This window comes from Staurois parvus, unplaced genomic scaffold (assembly GCF_062004578.1).
Source record: "Staurois parvus isolate SC_StPar_1 unplaced genomic scaffold, SC_StPar_1.0 ptg000432l, whole genome shotgun sequence".
Taxonomy (NCBI): Eukaryota; Metazoa; Chordata; class Amphibia; order Anura; family Ranidae; genus Staurois; species Staurois parvus.
In genome coordinates this window covers 6852046-6865636 of record NW_028318228.1, presented here as the reverse complement: position 1 = coordinate 6865636, position 13591 = coordinate 6852046, and positions in this window count along the sequence as shown.

Here is a 13591-nt window from a genome sequence, read left to right as displayed (position 1 = left end):
CTGTATTTTTAGAGTCAGCACCTACAGTTTTTGTTGCTGCTGACTCTTAGTTATTTATTTCTTTTCAGGTGGAACTCCGCTTTAACTGGTGTAACACCCACCTGTTCCATGTCCCAGTGCCAGGTCTTTCCTTCTGTGTACTAGCACATTATGACAGACTTACCGAATGCAGCCCTCCAGTGCTGAACTGTCACCGCTCCTGGCATTTCCATCTTTGCCTGGGCTTCCTTCTGGGTTCTCACTCTCCAGCTGTTTGAATGATCGGGCCGCGATGACATCACTGCGCAACCATCGCGGTACAGCGCTTTGCAACCACAGTGAATGCAGAGTGTAATGCTTATGTGCCAGTGATGTCATCAGCTGGACCTGATGTAAAGGTGTACTAAACGGCACATATTTAGGCCATTTTAAAGGTACCTACAGGTAAGACTTAGGGCCAATTCACACTATATGTGGTGACAGACGTTTTACTGCATGATAAAACATCTGTCACCGCACGGATATAGGAAAAAAGTGTTTCCTATGTGTGTCCCATTCACACTGCAGCGCGGTCTAGATGCTGCGCTAAAATGCAGACATGGTGCATTTTATCGCTTTGCACCATCCTGAATTGCACTGCAATGTCAGGCAGTGCAGCATACCTCCCAACATTGCAATGTATAAAGTGTATGTTTTGTACACTTCACATAAAGCTGGTACAAAAAAAAAAGGACGGTTTGGTGTGCTAAATTGTGCACCACACTGCCCCCTAGCTAGCTGGTGACGCAGAACAGCCGAAGTGCTGAATCGCTGTGGCTGCTCTGTGATTTCCCAGATTTGTTGTGTGAATACGCCTTATAATAAGCTTACCTGTAGGACAAACTTTAAAGTCAGAGTTTAATATCACTTTAAAGCCAACCAAAAGGGGAAGTTCCGCTTTAAAGATTGTTCCCCCGCTCCCCATTTAGGATTGGCACCTTTGAGGGGCGGAGGGGAACTGGTAACCGAATTTGACAGGTACCCGCTCCCACTGCAATTGCCTAAGCAATCCTACTCTCCCTCCCTGAAGTCTCCCCGAGGTCCCAGAAGATGATGGGACCATTCAGGATGCCAGCCTCCTGGAAAACAGGACGGTGGGTGAAACGGGCTGCAGCGGGGGCAACGCGCGATCGTGGGACAGGTAAGTGGCTGTTTTTTAAAACTCAGCAGCTACAGTTTTTGTAGCTGCTGACTTTTATTTTTTAACAGAGAGAGTGGAACTCCGCTTTAAATACTCATAGTTCATACCAATGGTTAGCACTGTTATTCCCTTTTTTGAGTCCTTTGAGCAGTTTATAAACGCAGGTTTGGCTATGGTTTTGCAGCCTGCCTGATCAAATATTCCCCCCATGACAATGGCGGATCATCAGTCATCCTACCATTTCTGTGTGGTTCAGAAATCTATTTTTTATTTTTTCTTCTATTTCTGCTTGTGGAAATTCAGCAGTAGATCATGTATTAGCGAGCCAACACTACCACGTATACTAAAAGCATAATAATAATAATACTCATAATGATAATAAACTGCTTCAAATGTTACACTAATTATTACTTTAAAACTCCCTTCAAAGTTAGATTAATTTATTGTTATCTCCAAATTAAACTCCTAAATCTTCATTAAAAATGTCTCGGATATAAGTGCATTATGTATTAAGGAACTGATGTGTAAACCCATTTTATTCTGCGACTTGCTGCTCCATGCCTCTGTAGCTGAATTTAAATTGAAACAATGGAGGAACATTTTTCTTTGTCTTTGAAGTTACTTGACCATGTAGCTATGCAACCATGTAATCCAATCCTTCAACCTGCTCTTACACATCCTGCAGAGTTACTGCCTGAAAACAAAACCTTATCCAGGATAGAGGAAGATTGTGAACATTTGATCAAAAATATAAGGAACAATGCTTTCCAACCATGTATGGGTATATTAAAGCGATTGTGGATTGTTTTTTTAATATGTTTCATTTATTATGAGGACTAAAAATCTAAAACATATTTAAATTTTTTTATAATTTTTACAGAAATATGACATTATATGTATGAATATTTTATATTTACCACTTGCAGTCAGCAGGTGGTACTATAGCACACTTTTGCTTTTTTTTTTAACCTGTCTGACTTAAGGCAGACCTTCACCCTAAATATACATTTTCTTTCCCCTGCTTTCTACCCCTACCTCTCTCACATTTGGATGTTTTTTACTGCTTCCATCTTTTTCGCCTAGATGAGTATTTCATTTGCCACCCCCCCAGATTCTACAATTCTACACATGTGCATATACTGTATGCCACAGGGCTTCGGGTTTCAGCAGATCCCTGCAGCACATCTGCACATGCGCAGATTTCCAGCACAAGTACAAAGGTGGAGTCAGTATGGAAATTTCAACATTTGGCTTGTCTGCCACGCATTTCTTCATCACACCATGTTACTTCCTCAAGGGTAGACAGCTAAAGGAAGTCACATGGGGTGATGACGAAACACGTTGAAACCTAGTGATGTCATCACGTTGCCCAGATGTACCTACTGGGTTTGCTTAATGATGCAGGAGCCTATCCCTTAGGGGGAAAATATACCTGTAAATTTCAAAGTGGTCTGTGGTGGTGCACAAACATTTTAGTGCACTTTACTTGTGAGTGCAATATTGTATTGCTTTAACTGCTTGACGCCCAGCCACTGTAGATATACGGCGGCAGGGCGGCACTCGCAGGCAAAACCACGTTTTAAAACGTGTGTTTTGTAAACAGCTAGGGGGTGCGTGCGAGGCACGCCGCCGCCGCCCTATCTGTCCCGCCGATCACCGCCACAGATGTGAGTCGCCGGGTCACAGCCGGTCCTTAGCGGCTATCTCCCGGCGATCGGCGGCAAACAGTGACAGACAGCACAGCTGCAGTAGCTGTGCTGTCTGTCACTTCCCTGTCAGCTCGAGGATGAGCTGATCGAGAAAGAACAGTTTCTCTTTCTCGATCAGCCTTGTCCCGTCCAGCACACACCCCCGCCCTCTAGTAAAACACTCCCCTCACTCCTATAACCCTTCCCTGCAAAATAAAGTTAACCCCTTCCTCCCCATTGCCATTAGTACAGTGTCAGTGTTTTTTTTTTGCACTGATCACTGTATTAGTGTTTTGGGGGATGTCAGTGACCCCAAGTCAGTACCCCCCAATGTCGGAATGTCCGCCGCAGTCCCGCCATAAGTCCCTGATCGCCGCCATAATTCGCTGATCACCGCCATTATTACTATAAAAAAAAAACTAAAAATCCCAGTATCTTTCCCGCCATTTGTAAACACTATAACTTTCACGTAAACCAATTCATTTACACGTATTGGGTTTTTTTTTTAGCAAAGACATGTCGCAGAATGCATTTTGGCAGAAATTTATGAATAAATTAGATTTTTGCATTTTTTTTACTTGACATGTTTTATAGCAAAAAGTCCAAAATATTGTTTTTTTTTCCTCAAAATTGTCAGCCTTTTTTTTTATAGCGCAAAAAATAAAAACTGCACAGGCGATTAAATACCACCGAAAGAAAGCTCAATTTGTGGGGAAAAAAAGGATGTAAATTTCATTTATGTACCGTATTGCATGACTGCGCAATTGTCCGTTAAACTAGCGCAGCGCTGTATAGCAGAAAAATGGCGTAAATTGCAGTATCTATACCATAGTTTGTAGACGCAATAACTTCACACAAAGCAATCAATATACACTTATTAGGATTTTTTTTTACCAAAAACATGTAGCAGAATACATTTTGGCCTAAATTTATAACCAACTTTGAGTTTACTATATATTTTTTATAGCTGAAAGTAAAAAATATTGTTTTTCTTCAAAATTTTTGGCCTTTTTTTGTTTATAGCGTGAAAAATAAAAAGCGCACAGGTGATCAAATTACACCTAAAGAAAGCTCTATTTGTGTGAAAAAAGGACGTAAATTTTGTTTGGGTGCAGCATTGCATGACCGCGCAATTATCAGTTGAATTAGTGCAGCGCCGAGTAGCAAAAAGAGGCCTGGTCATTAAGGGGGGTAAATCCTCTGGAGCTCAAGTGGTTAATAAAGTGCCATCATTTATAAAAAGGCTAACACACAATGAGAGTTTTGAGCTGTTTCCTGACTGTCTCTAAGGTTTATAGTGGCACCAAGAATAAGAGCTAAGGGGAGAAGGCGATATCCAGAGGCAAGGTCCAGAGGCACCCTAAGGAGCTGAATGGGACCACTTAAAGTGACTGTATTTTATTTTTTAAAAATAACAAAAATCTCATACTTACCTGCTCCGTGTAATGGTTTTGCACAAAGCAGTCCCGATCCTCCTCTTTTTGGGTGCTCCACCCCTCCCCTTACTGAGTGCCCCCACAGCAAGCCGCTTGTTGTGGGGGCACTCGTGCATGCTCGCTCCTGAGCTGGCTCTGAGTGTCCTGCCCCCTGTTCACTTCTCACTGGCTGTGATTGACAGTGTTGGGCCTTCATTCATTCCATTGACCAGAACATCAACCTATTCTGGGCATTGTAATGAATTAAGACTCAATTACTCATTCCTCTGTGTGGGTGGTTCAGCTGCAGGTATTTGTGTGGGTCCCCCATTCCTCTGTGTGGGTGGTTCAGCTGCAGGTATTTGTGGGGGTCCCGCATTCCTCTGTGTGGTTGGTGCGGCTGCAGGTATTTGTGAGGGTCCCGCATTCCTCTGTGTGGGTAGTGCGGCTGCAGGTATTTGTGTGGGTCCACATTCCTCTGTGTGGGTGGTGCGGCTGCAGGTATTTGTGAGGGTCCCGCATTCCTCTGTGAGGGTGGTGCGGCTGCAGGTATTTGTGTGGGTCCCACATTCCTCTGTGTGGGTGGTGAGGCTGCAGGTATTTGTGTGGGTCCCACATTCCTCTGTGTGGGTGGTTCAGGTGCAGGTATTTGTGGGAGTCTCGTATTTCTCTGTACGAGTGGTGAGGCTGCAGGTATTTGTGCGGGTCCGCATTCCTCTGTGTGGGTGGTGCGGCTGCAGGTATTTGTGGGGGTCCCGCATTCCTCTGTGTGGGTGGTGCGGCTGCAGGTATCTGTGCGGGTCCCCCATTCCTCTGTGTGGGTGGTGCGGCTGCATGTATTTGTGCGGGTCCCCCATTCCTCTGTGTGGGTGGTGCGGCTGCATGTATTTGTGCGGGTCTACATTCCTCTGTGTGGGTGGTGCGGCTGCAGGTATTTGTGCGGGTCCCCCATTCCTCTGTGTGGGTGATGCGGCTGCAGGTATCTGTGCGGGTCCCGCAGTGGCACCACCCGCACATATGTGAACCAAACCTTAGGCATGTTCTGCTTTTTTCTGCTCTTCTAAATGTGCTGGCGGTGCATTTTTTTTTCAGCCTCTAAATCACGGGTGTCAAACTGGTGGTCCTCCAGCTGTTACCAAACTAAAAGTCCCATGAGGCATTGCAAGATTGACAGCTACAAACATGGCTCTCAAAGGCAGAGGCATGATGGGACTTGTAGTTTTGCAACAGCTAGAGGGCCACCAGTTTGACACCCCTGCTCTAAACGCTCCTCTTCTAATATGCCTGTATGTACCTGTGTGTGCACCACATAGATCTTATAAAATTCAAACAAAAAAATGGGGGCGCCACCTCCAGTTCAATCCTATAAATAAGGAGAAGCTGCCTTTAAAAGTGAAAAAACACTATAATCATTCATCTAAAAAAAAAAGAAAGGCGCTACTCATATCAATGGTAAAGTGATCACTACCTAGATAAATTACTAACACATATCATTCAATAATACCACAGTGTCAAATCAAGTGAAAAAAGTGTCCATAAAAAGAGAAGTTAAATCAAGTTATAAAGTGTCTATAAAGGAAAAGTCCCACTTGCCCTCCAGAGGATTTACCACCCCCCCCCCTTCCTGACCAGGCCATTTTTTGCGTTACGGTGCTGCATTATTTTAACTGACAATTGAGCGGTCATGCAATGCTGAACCTAAGTGTAATTTACGTCCTTTTTTCCCCACAAATAGAGCTTTCATTTGATGGTATTTGATCGCCTGTGCTTTTTTTTTATTGTTTTGTGCTATAAATGAAAAAATAAGACCGACAATTTTGACTTTTTGCTATTAAACATATCTAGTAAAAAATAAAAAAAAATCAAATTTCACCAAAAATTTAGCCAAAATGTATTCTGCTCCATGTCTTTGCTGAAAAAAATCCCAATATGTGTAAATTAATTGGTTTATGTGAAAGTTATAGCATTTACAAATGGCGGTATAGATACTGGAATTTTTGTTTTTTTATACTAGTAATAGCGACGATCAGCGACTTATAGCGGGACTGCGGCGAGCATTCTGCCACTGGGGGGAAATGACTTGGTGCCACTGACATTCCCAGTGACACCAATACAGTGATCAGTGCTAATAAAAAGCACTGACACTGTACTAATGGAACTGGGCAGGAAGGGGTTGACATCTGGGGCAATCAAACAGTTAACTGTGTGCTGTGTGTGTGTTTTAGGCTAGGTTCACACCTATGCAGTTTGCATTTGATCCATTTTTGCAGTGCTTTTTGTGGTGCGGCTTGCGTTTTTGCACATAGGTTTGACACACTTTTTTTATTCTCTTGTTGCTAGGCAGATTGACACACATCAAAAACATGTCAAAGGTTAACATGTGCGGCGATCAAAGGATTAACTGTGTGCTGTGTTCTGTTTCACAGTAAGCTGTGTGTGTGTGTGCTTTACACTGTAAGAACTCTGCTTTGGATGGCTGTGCTATGCACAGCCATCCAAAGCAGTGTGCTGGAGCTGACAGGGGAGAGAACTGTATTGTTTACATATAGTTTTCTCCCCCCCATCGGTAATACTCGGTGATCACCAGGTGCTGGCGAGTAATCACCGTCTGGGACCCAGTGATTGACAGCCGAGGCCGCGAATAGCGGCGCAGGTAGGGCACGCGAGGCTCGTGCATTTCCCTTACCCGGAAATACAAAATCAAGTATATATACATGATTTTGCACACCCTGCCGCCCTGTAGCAGTATATCTGCTATAGGGTGGTGGAAAATCGGTTAATTCCACAAAGACTTTGCCTTCAACACCCTGTGTCCAAAAGAAACAAGTGATCCACTTGTGCGAATATCCACCGCTTGCAGTAGACCTCTAACTTGCCAATCAGGATGAAACAGTACAAACACTCAAAAAAGAGAGATGTTCTACAGTGCAGCAAGTTAATTAAAATTGAGAGAAATGTAAAAAATATATTATTGCACTCACATATTCTGATGTCATAGGGCACCCTCAGAAGGAAAAAACAGAAGCTCCGTACCGCGGCTCACTCAACCTGAGTCGACAAGATTTCCACGACACAAATCTGAAATTTGAGTGTTTGTACTGTTTCATCCTGTTTGCAAATGTCTACTGTGTGGAAGATTGTGCAGATTTGGGCTGATTCGGTCATTCTGATATAGATGAATATGATTTGCCTTTTAATAATCTATATCTGGTGAGTTATTACTCTCACTGCATGCGGTAGATATTAATGTATCTAGGTAGGGATCACTTTAACATTGATATGAGTAGCGCCCAGGGGCGGACTGACAACTCATGGGGCCCCCGGGCAATAGGAAATAATGGGGCCCCTGTGTCCTCTCCCACACTCAAACCACACCCAAAAAAGCCTATGAAAGGTACCAGGGGCATCTCATGGGGCCCCCTACTGACCCCGGGCCCTCGGGCAGTGCCCGAGTGACTAAATGGTCAGTCCGCCCCTGGCAGCGCCTTTCTTTTTTAGACAATTAGCATAGAGATGCGTTTACAAAGTCATGCCTGTAAAAGCGTTTTACAGTATATGTCCTGTGTGGATGAGGCCTTAACCACTTGCCTACCGGGCACTTTCACCCCCTTCCTGCCCAGGACAATTTTAGCTTTCAGCACACTTTGAATGACTATTGCACGTTCATGCAACACTGTACCCAAACCAAATCTTCATCATTTTGTTGAGACATATAGCATTTTCTTTTGGCGGTATTTAACCACCACTGGGGTTTTTTATTTTTTGCTAATCAAATGCAGCAAGACCAAACATTTTGGACAAAAAAAAGTTTTTCTTAGTTTCTGTTATAAAATTTTGTAAATATGTAATTTTTTCTCTTTCACTGATGTTCGCTGATGAGGCTGCACTGATAGACAACACTGATAAGTGGCACTGATAGGCATCATCAAAGGGCAGTGATAAGTGGCACTGATAGGCATCATCAAAGGGCACTGATAAGTGGCACTGATAGGCATCATCAAAGGGCACCGATATGTGGCATTGATAGGGATCACTAAAGGGCACTGATATGTGGTACTGATGGGCACTGATAGGTGGCATTGATAAGTAGCACTGATTGGCACTAATAGGTGGCACTGATGGGCATTGACAGGCAGCACTGATGGGCACTGATAGGCAGCACTGATGGGCACTGATGAGGATGCACTGATAATCAGGGTACTGATGATCAGTGCCCTGATTATCAGTGTAGATGTCCCCTCTGTGGATTGCCACTTATTGGCTCTCGCCTCCCTCACGCACTGCCAGCGTGAGGAGAGGACTGCTGATAACCGGAATTTCCTGTTTTCCTGTGATTGGACACAGCTAATCACGTGGTAATGAACCTAAGTCATTGGCTCTTGACCACCATCGGTGATCTGCTGTGTCCGAGGGACATGCGCGGCTAGAGTGGAAGGACATCCTTCCAGAACAAGAGAGCTCCCACCCATCTGTCATTTCCCAGTACGGCTGTGGGAGGCAGTTAAAGTAACTAAGACAGGATAACTGAGCTGAGATAAAGAAGAAGAGATCAGAATCTATGTTTGCAATAATGGTATTATCCATATGTAATAGTATGTAGATTTAAAGTGTCATTAAAACCACATCATAAAAAATTATGAATAAATACTGTATTACATGTTGTTCATACTCAGTCACTATGGGATTTATTTTTTGTATTCTGCAAAAAAGGTGGTTGATCCTGCTGTTTTATGTCTCCTCCTTTTATCCATGTCCCCAATGCAGTTGGAGAGTTTGCAGAGCAGCGTTGGCACCTACTGCACATGCTCAGTTTTCAGTGAGTTTCTATGCTGAGCATTTCCTCCCTATCACATCTGAGCAGCCCATGTGACTATAGAGTTACACATGTGGGCGTGGTAAATGACAGCCCACTCCCTCCCTCCCCACTGACCAGCTAAACACAGTGGGGGGGGGGGTATTACATATTGATTGATGGAGGCTTCTCCCTCTTATTCTAAGACACAAGCTAGAGGAGCAATGATACAGCCAGTGATTGACAGAAATCCTCCCACACCATGTTATTGCCAAAAATGATAAAAGATCAGATTTTAAAAAACACTGTTCATTTGTATGGCAATTTAAAATTGTTTATTGTTGTTAATTATTTATTTCTAATCCTGTATTTGTTATCACAAAGGCAGTTTTTTTTTTGAACATGTGACCAGCTGCAGAAGACTAGAAGCTCCTCCTGCCACCGTTTGCCTGCAGACACGCTGGGAAAGAGCTGGGTCATGTGACAACTGTATATTGATTAGCAAAAAGGTACTTAGATTTTTTTTCTATTAAAATAATTATAGTGCCATCATCCACATACAGAAAGAGAAGGGATAATGTAAATTATACAGTGTGTGTTTAGTATCACTTTAAGGAAAGAAGAAGAGATCAGAGTCTATTTTTGCAATAATTTTATTATCTATATGTATATCTACTTAGATGATTTCATTTCATAGCTATTACTTTTCCTTGCTCATATTTTTTGTGCCAATTCCTTCTATAACAGAGCACAGTTTTATCTAATACCCATTGGCACATCCAAAAATATATTTGTCTTGTGAAGGGTTCTCAAGTACAGGACGTATCATTAGTGATAAAGCCATGTCTCATATGAAAGGACCAGTGTTCTCCCCCCCCAACAATACAACGCACTTCTGTTCTGCCATGTGATTCCGTTCAGGATGTTCAAGAGTTAAACCCCACCCTGTCTTAACCCATGCATGACCAGAGTGCTCCGGAGTGAATGTGATAAGAAGCCTTTAAAGTGGAACAGAAGTTTTGCTGTAAGGCCACATGCACACTGTATTCTCTATGACACTTTTACAGAAAAAAAAGCTTGAAAACCTCTAAAAGCAATGTTTTTGAGTGTGTATGAGGCCTAAGAAACAGCAGGCAGGCTTTTATTGTGAAAGACACATCTAATGTCTCTTCTGAAATAAAATACCCCACCTGCCTGCTTGCTGTCTTCTTGGGCACTTTAAACTGAGCTGCGGATGTGCAGCTCAGCTTACAGCGCTGACCCAGTCACTAAGTGCCAGGATGAGTAGCTCCTGTGCCTGCATAGGAGTAACCCAAAGACTAGCACTCAGAATAAGATGCCAGCCGGCCAATGTAGAGTCCCAAAAACCAGTACTATGAATAAGATGCTGGCACCGGCATCCCCTGCCAGGCAATGTGGAGTGACCCAAAGACTGGCACTCAGAATAATATGCTGGCCAATGTGGAGGCCCAAAGACCAGTACTATGACTAAAATGCTGGCACCGGCATCCCCTGCCAGGCAGTGTGGAGTGACCCAAAGACTGCCACTCAGAATAATATGCTGGCCAATGTGGAGGCCCAAAGACCGGTACTCAGAATAAGATGCTGGCACCGGCATCCCCTGCCGGCCAATGTGGAGGCCCAAAGACCGGCAATCAGAATAAGATGCTGGCACCGGCACCAGCTAATGTGGAGGCCAAAGACTAGCACTCAGAATAAGATGCTGGCACCGGCATCCCCTGCCAGCCAATGTGGAGGCCCAAAGACCGGTACTCAGAATAAGATGCTGGCACCGGCATCCCCTGCCAGCCAATGTGGAGGCCCAAAGACCGGCACTCAGAATAAAATGCTGGCACCGGCATCCCCTGCCAGCCAATGTGGAGGCCCAAAGACCGGTACTCAGAATAAGATGCTGGCACCGGCATCCCCTGCCAGCCAATGTGGAGGCCCAAAGACCGGTACTTAGAATAATATGCTGGCACCGGCATCCCCTGCCAGCCAATGTGGAGGCCCAAAGACCGCCACTCAGAATAAGATACTGGCATCGGCATCCCCTGCCGGCTAATGTGGAGGCCCAAAGACCGGCACTCAGAATAAGATGCTGGCACCCGCATCCCCTGCCGGCCAATGTGGAGGCTCAAAGACCGGCACTCAGAATAAGATGCTGGCACCAGCACCCCCCACTGCTCAATGTATGTAGAGGCCGCAAGATCAGCACTCAGAATAAGATGCCGGCATCGACACAGGACCAACGGACAAGCTAGTATTAAGCATTTAGTTCCGATTTAACAGATTTTCTTACATTATAGTGATCTATAGCCTACTGCCCTTGGCAGAAAAAGATGGAAAGACACATTGTGATGGTGATTTTGTTACTTCAGAACTTTTTTTTTTTTTAATGAGCCCACATTATGGTGCACAAAAACAAAACACCCTAATTGAACCAAAAAAGTGTATCTGAACTAAACAAAGTGCACGTAATGTGTCAAATGGTCCCCTCCTGAAGAGAAAGGAGCCTTCCCTGACCCCCCATGGCATAAGACTCCTGATGGGGGCAAGGCACACTCAGGCCCACCTAGCCAAAAGGATTGGCAGTCCTCACTCTTCGTGGTCAGCCGAAGCTGGTCAGTGAATACTGTGTGAGGGGCTCTCCTGAAGAGAGATCCTCAAGGTAGAGGAAGAAGGAACCTAAGGGCCACACATCCTCCCCCTAGACTTCAGGGTGGGCCCAGAGACTCACATCCTACCATCCTGAGTGAAAGAAAATGACTGGAAAATCACAATCATTACTAATTGGAAGTTGACATGTTCAGCTACTAGCAGCATCACTTGACCATGGCAGTTAATAATAGCCTAGTCACAGCAATTATACCTGTATAAGTATGCAGCAAGTGCAAGCAAGTCAGTAAGGAAAGTTAAAATACAAAAGTCATTGGATTAATTTCTTAGCCAGCCAACTAAAATTTTGAAAGAGAGCATCAAAGGCAGACTACATAATTTCCTTCATACAGATTTGCTTTAACCCTTTTGCTGCCAGGTCCATACATCGTACGGACCTGGCAGCAGGAGATATACACAATCCTGGTGGCTGCACTGTATGTAAATCAGACAAGCCAACTCCTGCATGTCAGATAGAAGCACAAGAGGCACCAGACTGCTTACAGACACCCTGGTAGCGTGCGCCCCCCCCCCCCTCTGCTCGTGCGCACGTACTCCCACCCCCACCATGTATCTTGGGCTTTGCTTGTCTATCTATGGGCCCGGGACTCTCATAGTGGGTGCCGTTGGGTAGGGGGGGGGGGGGAGGTAGCTGAGCGGACACACATTTGCACTTCTCCCCTTCTTGTTGCTGACCTGTAAGAGACATTTAAACCGTCACCTATGGGTCCCCCTTCCAGTTTCCCCGGCCATTGATCTGCTTTGCATTATGCTCAGTGAAGCATGGGGGAGATGACAGGGGTCTTTTAGACCCCAGATGTCTCATTAGAGAGAACATGTCACCAAAAAATCATCACATAGAGGACTGTTTGTTTACTATACTTCAGGTATGAATGAACATAGTGAGTGATAGGTACCGATCACTCATTGTGTTCATTCCAGAAAGGAAGTAGCTGGTATATTTTACATATTTATTGGACCCTTCCCCCACTCTCCATCCTGAAGGATCATGTTGTGTGCTTGCAGCTGCCGGTAGGAAGGAGAGGAGGTACCGATCACTCATTGTATTAATTTAAGAAGAGAAGGGGCTGGTATATTTATTGGCCCCTTATCCCGCTCTCAATCCTGACACATCCTCCTGTGTGCCTGCATATGCCATCGGGTGGGAGAGGAGGGAAGCCAGTGCTGTGGTGGGGGATACACAGGGAGGCCTGGGCAACTGGGGGAGGAGAATGGTGCACAGGGAGGTTAATCAGTGTGGTGGGGTAATTATTAGAACTGTACCCCTGTATGACTCTCTTTGCAACAGCTGAAAGCCGGCTAGAAGGAGAGGAGGAGAAGCCAGCTTTCATCTGCTGCAGAGAGAGCCATAAGGCGGTTAAATTCCTGGAGATTGGTCCCCCCACCACACCGATCACCCTCCTTGCCAACATCTGATTCACCCAGCTGCCCGGGCCCTCCTGCTGGCCAGGGCTCTGTACAGGAGGACAGGTGGTACCCCCTTATCAGCAGCCCTGGTTGTACTAGCAGATTTAATTACACTAACAAATTGGAGGAAAACTCCAGCTAGTACTTTTATAATCAGTCAGCAAACTTTTTTTTTCCTTTTGGGATAAAGGTTTTACATAAATGAATAAAAACTGATCATTGTAAGCATCCCTGCCAGTGGTAAATGGTTTGTCTCATCCCTATAACTGATATACTCTGCAAAAGAGCTAGGTCTGATGAAAAACAACATACGAAGGCTGCATTCACACTTGAGCATGTTGTAGCTTGAAGCTCAAAGCTCCAAAAATACTCAAACTTAAAAATTCAATTGTTCTTTATGGTTCCTGTTTGTGCGATCAGGTGTGAACAGGCACCATAGAGAACAATTGAT